The sequence below is a fragment of the Oncorhynchus masou genome, chromosome 30, assembly GCF_036934945.1.
Source record: "Oncorhynchus masou masou isolate Uvic2021 chromosome 30, UVic_Omas_1.1, whole genome shotgun sequence".
Taxonomy (NCBI): domain Eukaryota; kingdom Metazoa; phylum Chordata; class Actinopteri; order Salmoniformes; family Salmonidae; genus Oncorhynchus; species Oncorhynchus masou.
In genome coordinates this window covers 54,390,282-54,406,406 of record NC_088241.1, presented here as the reverse complement: position 1 = coordinate 54,406,406, position 16,125 = coordinate 54,390,282, and positions in this window count along the sequence as shown.

Genomic DNA, 16,125 nt, shown 5'->3' with positions numbered 1-16,125 from the left:
GTTAGACATCAGGTATCCTATGGAAAGGAGAAGGGTCACAGTCTGGTTGCTACACGAGAAGTTAATGATTATCTGTAGGAGGTATGTATATGGTGGAGTCAATCAAGGTTGCATATAAGCCATGGGCTCGCAACGTTAATTAGTTACTTAATAAGACTCTTGGGTAGGGAATAGGCAGGGTATATGCTAATTAAATACTGTAGTATTTACTATAGTTAACAAAAATTACTTTTGTGCTTTGCGGACATTACTGCAGTATTTACTACAGAATTATGTTATAGATAATACTGTAGTATTTACTATATCATTCTACAGTATACTACAACATTCTATAGTAAGTACTGCACATGATCGAGGGATACTTCCTTGTGCAGTATAGTATTCTACAGTATACTACTGTTTAATATAGAATTCTATGGTATTATAGTATTCTATGGAAAAGTGTTGTATTTTTTCATGTGAGTGTAATACAGTGCCTTGCGAAAGTATTCGGCCCCCTTGAACTTTGCGACCTTTGGCCACATTTCAGGCTTCAAACATAAAGATATAAAACTGTATGTTTTTGTGAAGAATCAACAACAAGTGGGACACAATCATGAAGTGGAACGACATTTATTGGATATTTCAAACTTTTTTAACAAATCAAAAACTGAAAAATTGGGCGTGCAAAATTATTCAGCCCCCTTAAGTTAATACTTTGTAGCGCCACCTTTTGCTGCGATTACAGCTGTAAGTCGCTTGGGGTATGTCTCTATCAGTTTTGCACATCGAGAGACTGAAATTTTTTCCCATTCCTCTTTGCAAAACAGCTCGAGCTCAGTGAGGTTGGATGGAGAGCATTTGTGAACAGCAGTTTTCAGTTGTTTCCACAGATTCTCGATTGGATTCAGGTCTGGGCTTTGACTTGGCCATTCTAACACCTGGATATGTTTATTGTTTAATCATTCCATTGTAGATTTTGCTTTATGTTTTGGATCATTGTCTTGTTGGAAGACAAATCTCCGTCCCAGTCTCAGGTCTTTTGCAGACTCCATCAGGTTTTCTTTCAGAATGGTCCTGTATTTGGCTCCATTCATCTTCCCATCAATTTTAACCATCTTCACTGTCCCTGCTTCCCTGTCCCTGTCCCTGAAGAAAAGCAGGCCCAAACCATGATGCTGCCACCACAATGTTTGACAGTGGGTATGGTGTGTTCAGGGTGATGAGCTGTGTTGCTTTTACGCCAAACATAACATTTTGCATTGTTGCCAAAAAGTTCAATTTTGGTTTCATCTGACCAGAGCACCTTCTTCCACATGTTTGGTGTGTCTCCCAGGTGGCTTGTGGCAAATTTTAAACAACACTTTTTATGGATATCGTTAAGAAATGGTTTTCTTCTTGCCACTCTTCCATAAAGGCCAGATTTGTGCAATATACGACTGATTGTTGTCCTATGGACAGAGTCTCCCACCTCAGCTGTAGATCTCTGCAGTTCATCCAGAGTGATCATGGGCCTCTTGGCTGCATCTCTGATCAGTCTTCTCCTTGTATGAGCTGAAATTTTAGAGGGACGGCCAGGTCTTGGTAGATTTGCAGTGGTCTGATACTCCTTCCATTTCAATATTATCGCTTGCACAGTGCTCCTTGGGATGTTTAAATCTTGGGAAATCTTTTTGTATCCAAATCCCGCTTTAAACTTCTTCACAACAGTATCTCGGACCTGCCTGGTGTGTTCCTTGTTCTTCATGATGCTCTCTGCGCTTTTAACGGACCTCTGAGAACATCACAGTGCAGGTGCATTTATACGGAGACTTGATTACACACAGGTGGATTGTATTTATCATCATTAGTCATTTAGGTCAACATTGGATCATTCAGAGATCCTCACTGAACTTCTGGAGAGAGTTTGCTGCACTGAAAGTAAAGGGGCGGAATAATTTTGCACGCCCAATTTTTCAATTTTTGATTTGTTAAAAAAGTTTGAAATATCCAATAAATGTCGTTCCACTTCATGATTTTGTCCCACTTGTTGTTGATTCTTCACAAAAAAATACAGTTTTATATCTTTATGTTTGAAGCCTGAAATGTGGCCAAAGGTCGCAAAGTTCAAGGGGGCCGAATACTTTCGCAAGGCACTGTACATACAAACACGCAGGTAAACACTCTTGGATTTTTAATTGGTATTTGTTCATGGCAATCCTTGATACTGTACATTACTCTGCCTTTACTCCTGACTCCTTTACTCCTGAGATAGCTTCGTCAAAAACTCAGTTATCCAGTCTGTATCACATCCGGCCGTGATGGGGAGTCCTATAGGGCGGCGCACAATTGCCCCAGCGTCATCCGGGTTTGGCCGGGGTAGACCGTCATTGTAAACAATAATTTGTTATTAACTAACTTGCTTAGTTAAATAAAAGTTAAATAAAATACTTTTTAAAATACTGTAAGTTAAACTCTGACAGTCAACAGCAAAACTGTCTTGATTTGGGTACATGGCTCTTTAGACAAAGGCTTGGCATAGTACATGTAGATAGACACACCATGCTCCCTTCTGGTGTACGTTTGGTCAGACAGTCAGGAGAAACCATTGCCACCTCACCCTGGCCCAGCCACACTCTGACCTGAAGAAAGACTACTGCACCTAATTCCTCCCTCTTACTCATAGCACAGCATCACCTATTCCAGGAAACTCAGAGATTTATTTGTACTGCATATTATATAACTGTGTCACGTTCCTTGGGTATGAAGAGAATGTGACCACTAAGTAGCTGTGCCAAGTTCCTTGGGTATGAAGAGAATGTGACCATTCAGGCTGTGCACTCATAAAATAATAACTTGTTCCTTTACCATACTCCTTTTCTGAACATCAAACATTTTCACAATAATAATAATAATGCAGTCTCCACCACACTGTAAAAAAAATGATGTTGATTCAATATACAATTATAAGGTAACCAGCTGTAATAGGATTGTGAGTTGGCTCAACAGAATTTTTACACACAAACTTTTTGTTGTGAGGTTGCTCAACCACATTTCTGTTTGAGCATAATCCCATTGCAGCTGGTTGCCTTATAATTGTAAGTTGAATCAACATACTTTTTTCCAGTACAAAGTCTGTGCGTAAATGGTTTTGCTTTGACAAATAAAACACTTATTCCTGAAGATCACATTAAGTTCTCTGTGCTGTGGGTGAGCTGCCTAAAGTAAACTATGATAAGATGCAGTAATAATGAGCAATTTAAAAAAACAGACAGACTGTGATGGTTATTGTTACTCACCTCCCCCGTCTGTGAGACAGACGCTTGACAGTAGAATCACCATGACTAGACCTTTTGACTTCATGGTGACTTGACTCCAGCACGGTGTCTCTGTGTTTTAAATTGTTGTAAATCCAAAACACAACTCAGTTGTTAACATCTCACCTTTATCAAGTCAGATTGTATCAGTAGTATCAGTAGTACCTGTTCAGGTTGGGCATGGAAATTAGTCATGTTCTGAAAGTGATAGTTTAAAGAGTGAGTACACACGTACACACACACACACAGTACCAGTCAAAAGTTTGGACACACCTACACTTTCAGGTGTTTTTCTTTATTTTCATTATTGTCTACATCGTAGAATAATTGTGAAGACATCCAAACTATGAAATAACACATATGGAATCATGTAGTAACCAAAAAAAAGTGTTAACCCTGTTTACCCTATTTGGTAAAAGACCAAGTCCATATTATGGCAAGAACAGCTCAAATAGGCAAAGAGAAACAACAGTCCACCATTACTTTAATTAAGACATGAATGTCAGTCAATGTGGGAAATTTCAAGAACTTAAACATTCTCTTCAGGTGCATTCGCAAAAGCCATCGAGCGCTATGATGAAACTGGATCTCATGAGGACCGCCACAGGAAAGGAAGACCCAGAGTTACCTCTGCTACAGAGGATAAGCTTATTAGAGTTACCAGCCTCAGAAATAATTCAGCCCAAATAAATGCTTCACAGAGTTCAAGTAAAAGACACATCTCAACATCAACTGTTCAGAAGAGACTGTAACGGCGTTCTTGTTTAGTTGAAGGAGAGTCGGACCGAAATGCAGCGTGTAAGTTACTCATGTTTATTAAGTGAAAGACAAAACGAACGAACTAACACGAATAACTATAAATACAAAAAAACAACAAAACAGAACGAAACCTAATACAGCCTGACTGGTGAAACTAGCACAGAGACAGGAACAATCACCCACGAAATGCAAAGCGAAATACAGGCTACCTAAATACGGTTCCCAATCAGCGACAACGAGAAGCACCTGACTCTGATTGAGAACCGCCTCAGGCAGCCAACCTAATAAACACCACACACACCCATAATCAACTAGAATCCCAAACACTACAAACCCCAAAACGAAAATACAATACATAATAACCCCATGTCACACCCTGGTCTGACTAACTAATAAACTAAAACACACAATACTAAGACCAAGGCGTGACAGAACCCCCCCCCTAAAGTGCGGACTCCCGAACGCACCTCAAAACCATAGGGAGGGTCCGGGTGGGCATCTGTCCATGGTGGCGGTTCCGGCTCCGGACGTGGACCCCACTTCAAAAATGTCAATGTTCCTCCCCTTCGCGTCCATAGATAATCCACCCTAACCGCCGACCATGGCCGAATAGTCCTCACCCAGAACCCTACATAATAGAAGAGCAGCTCGTGACTGAGGGGCAGCTCGGGACTGAGGCACCTCGGGACTGAGGGACAGCTCGGAACAGAGGGGCAGCTCGGGACAGAGGGGCAGCTCGGGACAGAGGGGCAGCTCGGGACAGAGGGGCAGCTCAGCACTGAGGGGCAGCTCAGCACTGAGGGGCAGCTCAGCACTGAGAGGCAGCCCAGCACTGAGAAAAAGCCCAGTACTGAGAAAAAGCCCAGCCAGGAAGTAGAATCCGGCAGATCCAGGCTGACTGGCGGATCCTGGCTGACTGGCGGATCCTGGCCGACTGGCGGATCCTGGCTGACTGGCGGATCTGGCAGATCATGGCTGACTGGCAGATCCTGGCTGACTGGCAGATCCTGGCCGACTGGCAGATCCTGGCTGACTGGCCGATCCTGGCCGACTGGCGGATTCTGGCTGACTAGCAGATCCTGGTTTACTGGCGGATCCTGGCTGACTAGCAGATCTGGAAGAGTCTGGATGACTGGCAGCTCAGGAAGAGTCTGGATGACTGGCAGATCTGGAAGAGTCTGGATGACTGGCAGATCTGGAAGAGTCTGGATCTGGAAGAGTCTGGATGACTGGCAGATCTGGAAGAGTCTGGATGACTGGCAGATCTGCAAGAGTCTGGATGACTGGCAGATCTGGAAGAGTCTGGTCGACTGGCAGATCTGGAAGAGTCTGGTCGACTGGCAGATCTGGAAGAGTCTGGTCGACTGGCAGATCTGAAAGAGTCTGGTTGACTGGCAGATCTGGAAGAGTCTGGTTGACTGGCAGATCTGGAAGAGTCTGGTTGACTGGCAGATCTGGAAGAGTCTGGCTGACTGGAATGGTCTGGCTGACTGGAAGATCTGGAAGAGTCTGGCTGACTGGCAGATCTGGCTGCTTCATGCTGATTGACGGCTCAGGCTGCTCCATGCAGATTGACAGCTCTGGCGGCTTCCTGCAGATTGGCAGCTCCATGCAGACTGGCAACTCCTTGCAGACTAGCAGATCTGGAAGAGTCTGGTTGACTGGCAGATCTGGAAGAGTCTGGCTGACTGGAATGGTCTGGCTGACTGGAAGATCTGGAAGAGTCTGGCTGACTGGCAGATCTGGCTGCTTCATGCTGATTGACGGCTCAGGCTGCTCCATGCAGATTGACAGCTCTGGCGGCTTCCTGCAGATTGGCAGCTCCATGCAGACTGGCAACTCCTTGCAGACTAGCAGATCTGGAAGAGTCTGGTTGACTGGCAGATCTGGAAGAGTCTGGCTGACTGGAATGGTCTGGCTGACTGGCAGATCTGGAAGAGTCTGGCTGACTGGCAGATCTGGCTGCTTCATGCTGACTGACGGCTCAGGCTGCTCCATGCAGATTGACAGCTCTGGCGGCTTCTTGCAGATTGGCAGCTCCATGCAGACTGGCAACTCCATGCAGACTGGCAGCTCAGGCTGCTCAATGCAAACTGACAGCTCTGGCTGCTCAATGTAGACTGACAGCTCAGGCTGCTCTATACAAACTGACAGCTCTGGCTGCTTAATGTAGACTGACAGCTCAGGCTGCTCTATACAAACTGACAGCTCTGGCTGCTTAATGTAGACTGGCAGCTCAGGCTGCTCTATACAAACTGACAGCTCTGGCTGCTTAATGTAGACTGGCAGCTCAGGCTGCTCTATACAAACAGGAGGCTCCGGCAGCGCTGTAGAGGAGGAAGGCTCTAGAACCGCTGAACAGACGGGAGACTCCGACAGCGCAGGAGAGGGAGAAAGCGCTGGCTGCGCTGAACAGACAGGAGACTCCAGCAGCGCTGTAGAGGAGGAAGGCTCTAGAACCGCTGAACAGACGGGAGACTCCGACAGCGCAGGAGAGGGAGAAAGCGCTGGCTGCGCTGAACAGACAGGAGACTCCAGCAGCGCTGTAGAGGAGGAAGGCTCTAGAACCGCTGAACAGACGGGAGACTCCGACAGCGCAGGAGAGGGAGAAAGCACTGGCTGCGCTGAACAGACAGGAGACTCCAGCAGCGCTGTAGAGGAAGAAGGCTCTAGAACCGCTGAACAGACGGGAGACTCCGACAGCGCAGGAGAGGGAGAAAGCGCTGGCTGCGCTGAACAGGCGAGGCGCACTGAAGGCCTGATGCGTGGTTCTGGCACTGGTGGTTTTTGGCCGAGGACACGCACAGGAAGCCTAGTGCGGGGAGCTGCTACTGGAGGGCTGGGGTGTGGAGGTGGTTCTGGATAAAGGACAGGCACAGGAAGCCTGGTGTGAGGAGCTACTACCGGAGGACTGGTGTGTGAAGGTGGCACAGGATGGACTGGACCGTGAAGGAGTACTGGAGAGCCTGAATGCAGGACTGGCACAGGACGTGCAAGGCTAGGCTGGTACTCAGGAGGCTTAGTGCGTGAGGCTGGCACACTTTCCACCAGCCGACTAACACGCACCTCAGGACTAGTATGGAGTGCTGACCCAGGTGCCATCAAATCCCGACAAGCTCCGTCGGCCGAATATTATATCTAAAGCACCAAACTAGCAACTCCCTCATTAGACTCTCCTCCAATTTTCCCATTAACTCCTTCACAGTCTCTGCTTCGCTCACCTCCAACACTGGTTCCGACCTCCTCCTTGGCTCTTCACAATAAACAGGGAGAGTTGACTCAGGTCTGTATCCTGACTCAGCCACTCCCCCTGATAGCCCCCCCCCCCAAAAAAATGTGGGGCTGCTTTTCGGGCTTCCATCCACATCGCCGTGCTGCCTCTTCATATTTGCGCCTCTCCGCTTTAGCCGCTTCTAATTCTTCCTTGGGGAGGCGATAATCACCAGGCTGAGCCCAGGGTCCTTTTCCGTCCAGTTCCTCCTCCCATGTCCAATTCTCCAAATGGTGTAGCCTCTCCCACTGAAGCTGCTTCTGTTGTTTCTCGTGTAGCTCCCATTTGCGCTGCTCCTGCCTGTTGACGCGCTGCTCCTGCCTGTTGACACGCTGCTCCTGTTTACTCTTCGCCTGTTGCGCTTTAGGGCGGCTACACTCTTCTGGTTTAGCCCAGGGTCCTCTTCCGTCCAGGATTTCCTCCCATGTCCAGAAATCCTTATAACGAGGCTCCTCTTTGCGCGGCTCTTCTTTGCGCTGCTCCTGCCTGTTGACACGCTGCTCGGTCCGGGTTTGTTGGGTGATTCTGTAACGGCGTTCTTGTTTAGTTGAAGGATAGTCGGACCGAAATGCAGCGTGTAAGTTACTCATGTTTATTAAGTGAAAGACAAAACGAACGAACTAACATGAATAACTATAAATACAAAAAAACAACAAAACAGAACGAAACCTAATACAGCCTGACTGGTGAAACTAGCACAGAGACAGGAACAATCACCCACGAAATGCAAAGCGAAATACAGGCTACCTAAATACGGTTCCCAATCAGCGACAACGAGAAGCACCTGACTCTGATTGAGAACCGCCTCAGGCAGCCAACCTAATAAACACCACACACACCCCTAATCAACTAGAATCCCAAACACTACAAACCCCAAAACGAAAATACAATACATAATAACCCCATGTCACACCCTGGTCTGACTAACTAATAAACTAAAACACACAATACTAAGACCAAGGCGTGACAGAGACTGCGTGAATCAGGCCTTCATGGTTGAATTGCTGCAAAGAAACCACTACTAAAGGACACTAATAAGAAGAAGAGACTTGCTTTGGCAAAGAAACACAAGCAATGGACATTAGACCGGTGGAAATCTGTCCTTGGTCTTGTGAGTCCAAATTTTAATCTCTTTCTGAGAGGCAAAGTAGGTGAACGGATGATCTCCGCCTGTGTGGTTTCCACCGCGAAGCATGGAGGAGGAGGTGTGATATGGGGGTGCTTTGCTGGTGACACTGTCAGTGATTTATGTAGAATTCAAGGCACACTTAACCAGCATGGCTACCACAGCACTCTGCAGCGATACGCCATCCCATTTAGTTTTGTGCTTAGTGGGACTGTCAATTGTTTTTAAACAGGACAATGACCCAACACACCTCCAGGCTGTGTAAGGGCTATTTGACCAAGAAGGAGAGTGCTACATCAGATGACCTGGCCTCCACAATCCCCCGACTTCAACCCAATTGAGATGGTTTGGGATGAGTTTGACCGCAGAGTGAAGGAAAAGAAGCCAACAAGTGCTCAGCATGTGTGAGAACTAATTTAAGACATTTGGAAACGCATTTCAGGTGAAGCTGGTTGAGAGAATGCCAAGAGTGTGCAAAGCTCTCATCGAGGCAAAGGGTGGCTACTTTGAAGAATCTAAAATATATTTTGATTTGTTTAACACTTTTTTGGTTACTACTTGATTCCATATTTGTTATTTAATAGTTTTGATGTCTTCACTGTTATTCTACAATTTAGAAAGTAGTACAAATAAAGAAAAAACATTGAATAATTAGGTGTGTCCAAACTTTTGACTGGTACTGTATATCCCTCATTTGCCTATCCCTCTGTTCTTTCACATATCTACTATTCACAAAGAACCTGTCAGAATCCCTCAACCTTGATCCACCCTACTCTACTGTCTTTACTACCTGAGCATATGACATCTTCTGCACTAATCTAACCCTGGCCACCTCAACCTGCCTCTCTGACCCTGGCCACCTCAACCTGCCTCTCTGTCCCTGGCCACCTCAACCTGCCTCTCTGACCCTGGCCACCTCAACCTGCCTCTCTGACCCTGGCCACCTCAACCTGCCTCTCTGACCCTGGCCACCTCAACCTGCCTCTCTGACCCTGGCCACCTCAACCTGCCTCTCTGACCCTGGCCACCTCAACCTGCCTCTCTGACCCTGGCCACCTCAACCTGCCTCTCTGACCCTAGCCACCTCAACCTGCTTCTCTGACCCTGGCCACCTCAACCTGCCTCTCTGACCCTGGCCACCTCAACCTGCCTCTCTGACCAAGGCCACCTCAACCTGCCCTCTCGTACTCGACACCGCCGATCCCCAGCAACATGGGCAACCCTACAGTTGGCACACATACATTTTTGTTCCATGTCCTCCTGCACACTGTTCACATCTTGGATTCTCCCTCCCACACGCAGCTGCAACATGCCCATAAACGTGACACCTATAACACCTCAGTGTATTCAGCACAAGAGCTCTAACAGCATAACTCATATATACAAACATTAGTTTGTCAGGTAAAGACTCTAAATCAAAGCTCAAAAGAACAGACTGTGTCACCTCTGATCCACCATGCTCCCCACCATGTCTGCTTCACACCAACTGCTTCACACAAACTGTGGGCGTCACAAACACCAGGAATCTTCTACTTAAATTGCTCCACCTCCACACTTAACGCTACCCCAGAAATGACTCACTTCAATGGTGCCATAAACCTAAGAGCAAAGCAAGACAGCAAGGAGTCATCATGTCAGGTAGTCCTGAGGCATGGTCCTAGAGCTCAGGTCCTCCGAGAGAGAGAAAGAAAGAGAGAATTAGAGAGAATTAGAGAGAGCATACTTAAATTCACACAGGACACCAGATAGGACAGGAGAAGTACTCCAGGTATAACAAACTGACCCTAGCCCCCCGACACATAAACTACTGCAGCATAAATACTGGAGGCTGAGACAGGAGGGGTCAGGAGACACTGTGGCTCCATCAGAGGACACCCCCGGACAGGGCCAAACAGGAAGGATATAACCCCACCCACTTTGCCAAAGCACAGCCCCCACACCACTAAAGACAAAGGAATTCTCCGGTTGGAACATTATTGAAGATTTATGTTAAAAACATCCTAAAGATTGATTCTATACATCGTTTAACATGTTTGTACGAACTGTAATGGAACTGTTTTGACTTTTCGTCTGAACTAAGTGCCTGCACCTTGTGAATTTGGATTTGTGAACTAAACGCGCAAACAAAAAGGAGGTATTTGAACATAAATGATGGACTTTATCGAACAAAACAAACATTTATTGTGGAACTGGGATTCCTGGGAATGCATTCAGATGAAGATCATCAAAGGTAAGTGAATATTTATAACGCTATTTCTGAGTTTTGTGACACCTCTCTTGGTTGGAAAATGGCTGTATGCTTTTCTGTGGCTGTTGGAGGAAATTATAGTTGAAATGATTAATTATGTACACATTTCTTTTAGAACCATTAAGTTTTAATACTATTATGTTATGGTATGAAATGTGTGGGTTCTCGGTTAAACTAGGACCGAAAATGTAGGTAAAACAAATGAATTGTCTGTACCTTGCGGGAAAGGGAGAAGGAGGGCAGATGTCCTTTCAGACAGATAACAATGTTTGTTTTATGTTCCATTTGTGGAGAATAAATGATATCTTTTAGACAGATTGGAATATTTGTTTTATGAGGGGAGTAGAAGATGGTCTCCAGAACTGAAAACTATTGTGTGGATCGGAGAGAGAGTGAGAAACTGATGAAGTCATTTTATGTTCTCTCCTTAAAATGTAATGTTCTTTGTATTTTGGGTGAGTACTCACTTGAATTAAACGCTACTACCTGACTTTTAAGACTGGTCTCGATCTATTTCATGTAAAATAATAAACTTACAACTTATTAAGAAATAGATAGAGTGTGAATTTGGTTTTGGCTACAAAACATATAGGAATTTAGAATTCCTCTAACAATTGGTCCTTCGATGCCGGATCTAAATACCCCTCCCTGTTATCTGGAGATAGTACGCTGAAAATCGTGCACGAAACGAGTTCTGACTCGTTTTACTAAAGACCTGACCTCCGAATTGAGGTTAAATTACAGGTCTGCGTATTACTACAGATTACAGAAAAGGTGACAGATTCAAACAAACAGCGCTTTTCCCAGTCGGCAACAGGTCAGTAAATTTTAATTCTCGTTTCTGGGGGATTTGAGTTCTGTGATTGATGTTCTAAAATGTTAAGAATTCATCAATAAGGGGAACTTTGCTATTCCTACAGGGTTTTGTATGACCGACATACACTGGGTTTTGTATAACCGATATACACTGAAGCAGGTTCGAAATAACCTGTGGTACGGTGCACTACCGTAAATAAACTATACTTAATCATGAGAGGCACACCCGCCCGAGATTAAGACGGGATATTAAATAGGTACTGGGGGATAGGACGGTGATCTTGTACAAATACTGGGCGTGGGGAGACAGCAATGGAATGCGTAAGATTACATATTAAATACTTCAATCAAAAGTATAAAATGTTGATCAGAGTTATCTGGCTAACTTATTGATTCTGGTGTGTAAAAAAACAACCGGGTGTTGGTTTGTGTTCAGGTTAGGATTTTTAGGGTTAGTGTTAGGAAGGAATGGACTAAATTACTTAATATTATTATTAAGTCTATAAAGTGTGTGTGTGTTCAGTGCTTTATTGTGTATAGCTCTGTAGTGACTAAGTCACTTCCTATAAAAAAGAGAGAAGGAGAGAATGAAAAGCAGACTTGCGCAGATAATTACTACACTGGTCCATTTTAAGAGAACATTAGGGAGGAAGAGGGGAGAGAGGAGGCCAAAGAGAGAACTGCTCCCAACTTCTTTTGAGAGTGAGGAGTTTGACTGGACTGAACCAACTGGTTACTTGGAGAACAAACACACAGAAAAATCCCTGTGCTTTGAGGGAGAGTCAGGGGGGTAATTAGTTCGGGGGTGGGTATGACCAGTGGTGTAAAAAGTACACAATTGTCATACTTGAATAAAAGTAAAGATACATTCATAGAAAATGACTCAAGTAAAAGTCAAAGTCACCCAGTAAAGTTCTACTTAAGCATAAGTCTAAAAGGTTTGGTTTCAAATATAGTTAAGTATCAAAAGTAAATGTAATTGCTAAAACATACATACGTTTCAAAAGTTTAAGTTAAAGTATAAATCATTTCAAATTCCTTGTATTAAGCAAACAAGATGACACCATTTTCTTGTTTTTTACATTTACGGAATACCAGGGGCACGCTCCCACACTTTACAAACAAAGCATGTGTTTAGTGAGTCCTCCAGATCAGAGGCAGTGGGGGTGACCAGGGATGTTCTCTGTTTAGTGAGTCCTTCAGATCAGAGCCAGTGGGGGTGACCAGGGATGTTCTCTGTTTAGTGAGTCCTCCAGATCAGAGGCAGTGGGGGTGACCAGGGATGTTCTCTGTTTAGTGAGTCCTCCAGATCAGAGCCAGTGGGGGTGACCAGGGATGTTCTCTGTTTAGTGAGTCCTCCAGATCAGAGACAGTAGGGATGACCAGGGATGTTCTCTGTTTAGTGAGTCCTCCAGATCAGAGGCAGTAGGGATGACCAGGGATGTTCTCTGTTTAGTGAGTCCTCCAGATCAGAGGCAGTATAGATGACCAGGGATGTTCTCTGTCTAGTGAGTCCTCCAGATCAGAGGCAGTGGGGGTGACCAGGGATGTTCTCTGTTTAGTGAGTCCTCCAGATCAGAGGCAGTGGGAGTGACCAGGGATGTTCTCTGTTTAGTGAGTCCTCCAGATCAGAGGCAGTGGGGGTGACCAGGGATATTCTCTGTTTAGTGAGTCCTCCAGATCAGAGGCAGTAGGGATGACCAGGGATGTTCTCTGTCCAGAGGAGTCCTCCAGATCAGAGGCAGTGGGGGTGACCAGGGATGTTCTCTTGATAAGTGTGTGAATTAGACCATTTTCCTGTCCTGCTAAGCATTCAAAATGTGTGTACTTTTGGGTGTCAGGGAAATGTATGGAGTAAAAAGAACATAGTTTTCTTTAGGAATGTAGTGAAGTAAAAGTAAAAGATGTCAAAAATATAAGTATTAAAGTAAAGTACAGATACCCCCAAAAAGTAGTACTTTTTAAGTATTGTCATGTCTTGTTATGTCTGTTCCTGTCCTTTCTCTTCATTCTCTCTCTCTGCTGGTCTTTTTAGGTTACCTTCTCTGTCTCTCATTCCTCAGCTGTTCTACATCTGCCCTAACTAGCTCATTCTCTCTTTCCCCACCTGTTCTCTCTTCCCCCTCTGATTAGGTCTCTATTTCTTTCTCTGTTCCTGCTACTTTCAGTGTCTGATTCTTGTTTGTGTTTTTTGATGCCAGAAGCAAGCTGTCGTCTCGTTTGCTTCCACCTTGTCCTGTCCTGTCGGAGTCTGCATGCATGGCAGGTGCAACCTGCATTATACTACGTTCTTTGGTTCCATTGACTACGTTGGAAGAGGATTTATGCCATTCCTGTTTTTTATTAAAGAACTCTGTTTTCTGTTAAAACCGCGTTTGGGTCTTCACTCAAGTTCCTAACAGAAGAATCAGACCAAGAATGGACCCAGCGGCTCCGGACCCTTTTCACTCCGCCGTCGAGATCCAGGGAGCGATGCTAGGCAGACACGAGGAGGAATTGTCTGCTGCTCAACATGCCGTTGAGACCCTGGCCGTCCAAGTCTCCGACCTCACAAGACGGGTTCACCAACTCCACCTCGATCCACCGCCCACTTCCAGGGTTTCCGAGTCTCCGGAGCCCAGGATCAACAACCCGCCGTGTTACTCTGGGGAGCCCACTGAGTGCCGCTCATTCCTCACTCAGTGTGATGTGGTGTTCTCTCTCCAGCCCAACACTTACTCCAGGAGCGCAGCCCGCATCGCCTACGTCATTTCTCTCCTTACCGGACGGGCGCGTGAGTGGGGCACGGCAGTCTGGGAGGCGAGGGCTGAGTGTATTAACCAGTATCAGGACTTTAAGGAGGAGATGATACGGGTTTTTGACCGTTCTGTTTTTGGCGAGGAGGCTTCCAGGGCCCTGTCTTCCCTATGTCAGGGGAATAGATCCATAACGGATTATTCTATTGAGTTTCGCACTCTCGCTGCCTCTAGTGACTGGAACGAGCCGGCTTTGCTCGCTCGTTTTCTGGAGGGTCTCCACGTCGAGGTTAAGGATGAGATCCTCTCCCGGGAGGTTCCTTCCAGTCTGGACTCCTTAATAGCTCTCGCTATTCGCATAGAGCGACGGTTTGATCTTCGTCGCCGAGCTCGTGGAAAGGAGCTCACGTTCTCCGTTGCTCCCCTCTCCACATCACTGCCACCTGCCGCATCACTGCCACCCTCCCCGCCGGCTCGGATGCTGAGCCTATGCAGCTGGGGGTATTCGCATCTCGGCCAAGGAGAGGGAACGGAGAATCACCAATCGCCTCTGTCTCTACTGCGGCTCCGCTGGTCATTTTGTCACCTCATGTCCAGTAAAAGGCCAGAGCTCATCAGTAAGAGGAGGGCTACTGGTGAGCGCAACTACTCAGGCCTCTCCTTCTGGATCACGCACTACCTTTCCGGTCCATCTCCGCTGGCCCGGTTCATCTGCTTCCTGCAGTGCCTTGATAGACTCTGGGGCGGAGGGCTGTTTTATGGACGAGACCTGGGCTCGGGAACATGACATTCCTCTCAGACAGTTAGGGGAGCCCAGGGCCTTGTTCGCTTTAGATGGTAGTTCTCTCCCCAAGATTCAGCGTGAGACGCTGCCTTTAACCCTCACTGTCTCTGGTAATCATAGCGAAACCATTTCTTTTTTAATTTTTTTTCACCTTTTACACCTGTTGTTTTGGGTCATCCCTGGCTAGTGCGCCATAACCCTTCTATTAATTGGTCTAGTAATACTATCCTATCCTGGAATGTTTCTTGTCATGTAACCTGTTTAATGTCTGCTATCCCTCCTGTTTCCTCTGTCTCTTCTTCACAGGAGGAGCCTGGCGATTTGACAGGGGTGCCGGAGGAGTATCACGATCTGCGCACGGTGTTCAGTCGTTCCAAGGCCACTTCTCTCCCTCCACACCGGTCGTATGACTGTAGTATTGATCTCCTTCCGGGAACTACTCCCCCGGGGTAGATTATACTCTCTGTCGGCTCCCGAACGTAAGGCTCTCGAGGATTATTTGTCGGTTTCGCTCGACGCCGGTACCATAGTCTCCTCCTCCTCCCCGCCGGCGCGGGGTTCTTTTTTTGTTCAGAAGAAGGACGGGTCCCTGCGCCCATGCGTGGATTATCGAGGGCTGAATGACATAACAGTTAAGAATCGTTATCCGCTTCCTCTTATGTCTTCAGCCTTCGAGATCCTGCAGGGAGCCAAGTTTTTCACCAAATTGGACCTTCGTAACGCCTACCATCTCGTGCGCATCAGGGAGGGGGACGAGTGGAAGACGGCGTTTAACACTCCGTTAGGGCACTTTGAATACCGGGTTCTTCCTTTCGGCCTCGTTAACGCTCCAGCTGTCTTTCAGGCACTAGTTAACGACGTCCTGAGAGACATGCTGAACATTTTTGTTTTCGTTTACATGGATGATATCCTGATTTTTTCACCGTCTCTCTCGATTCATGTTCAGCACGTGCGACGCGTCCTCCAGCGCCTTTTGGAGAACTGTCTTTATGTGAAGGCTGAGAAGTGCACTTTTCATGCCGCCTCTGTCCCTTTTCTCGGTTCCGTTATTTCCGCTGAGGGCATTAAGATGGATCCCGCTAAGGTCCAGGCTGTCATTGATTGGCCCGTT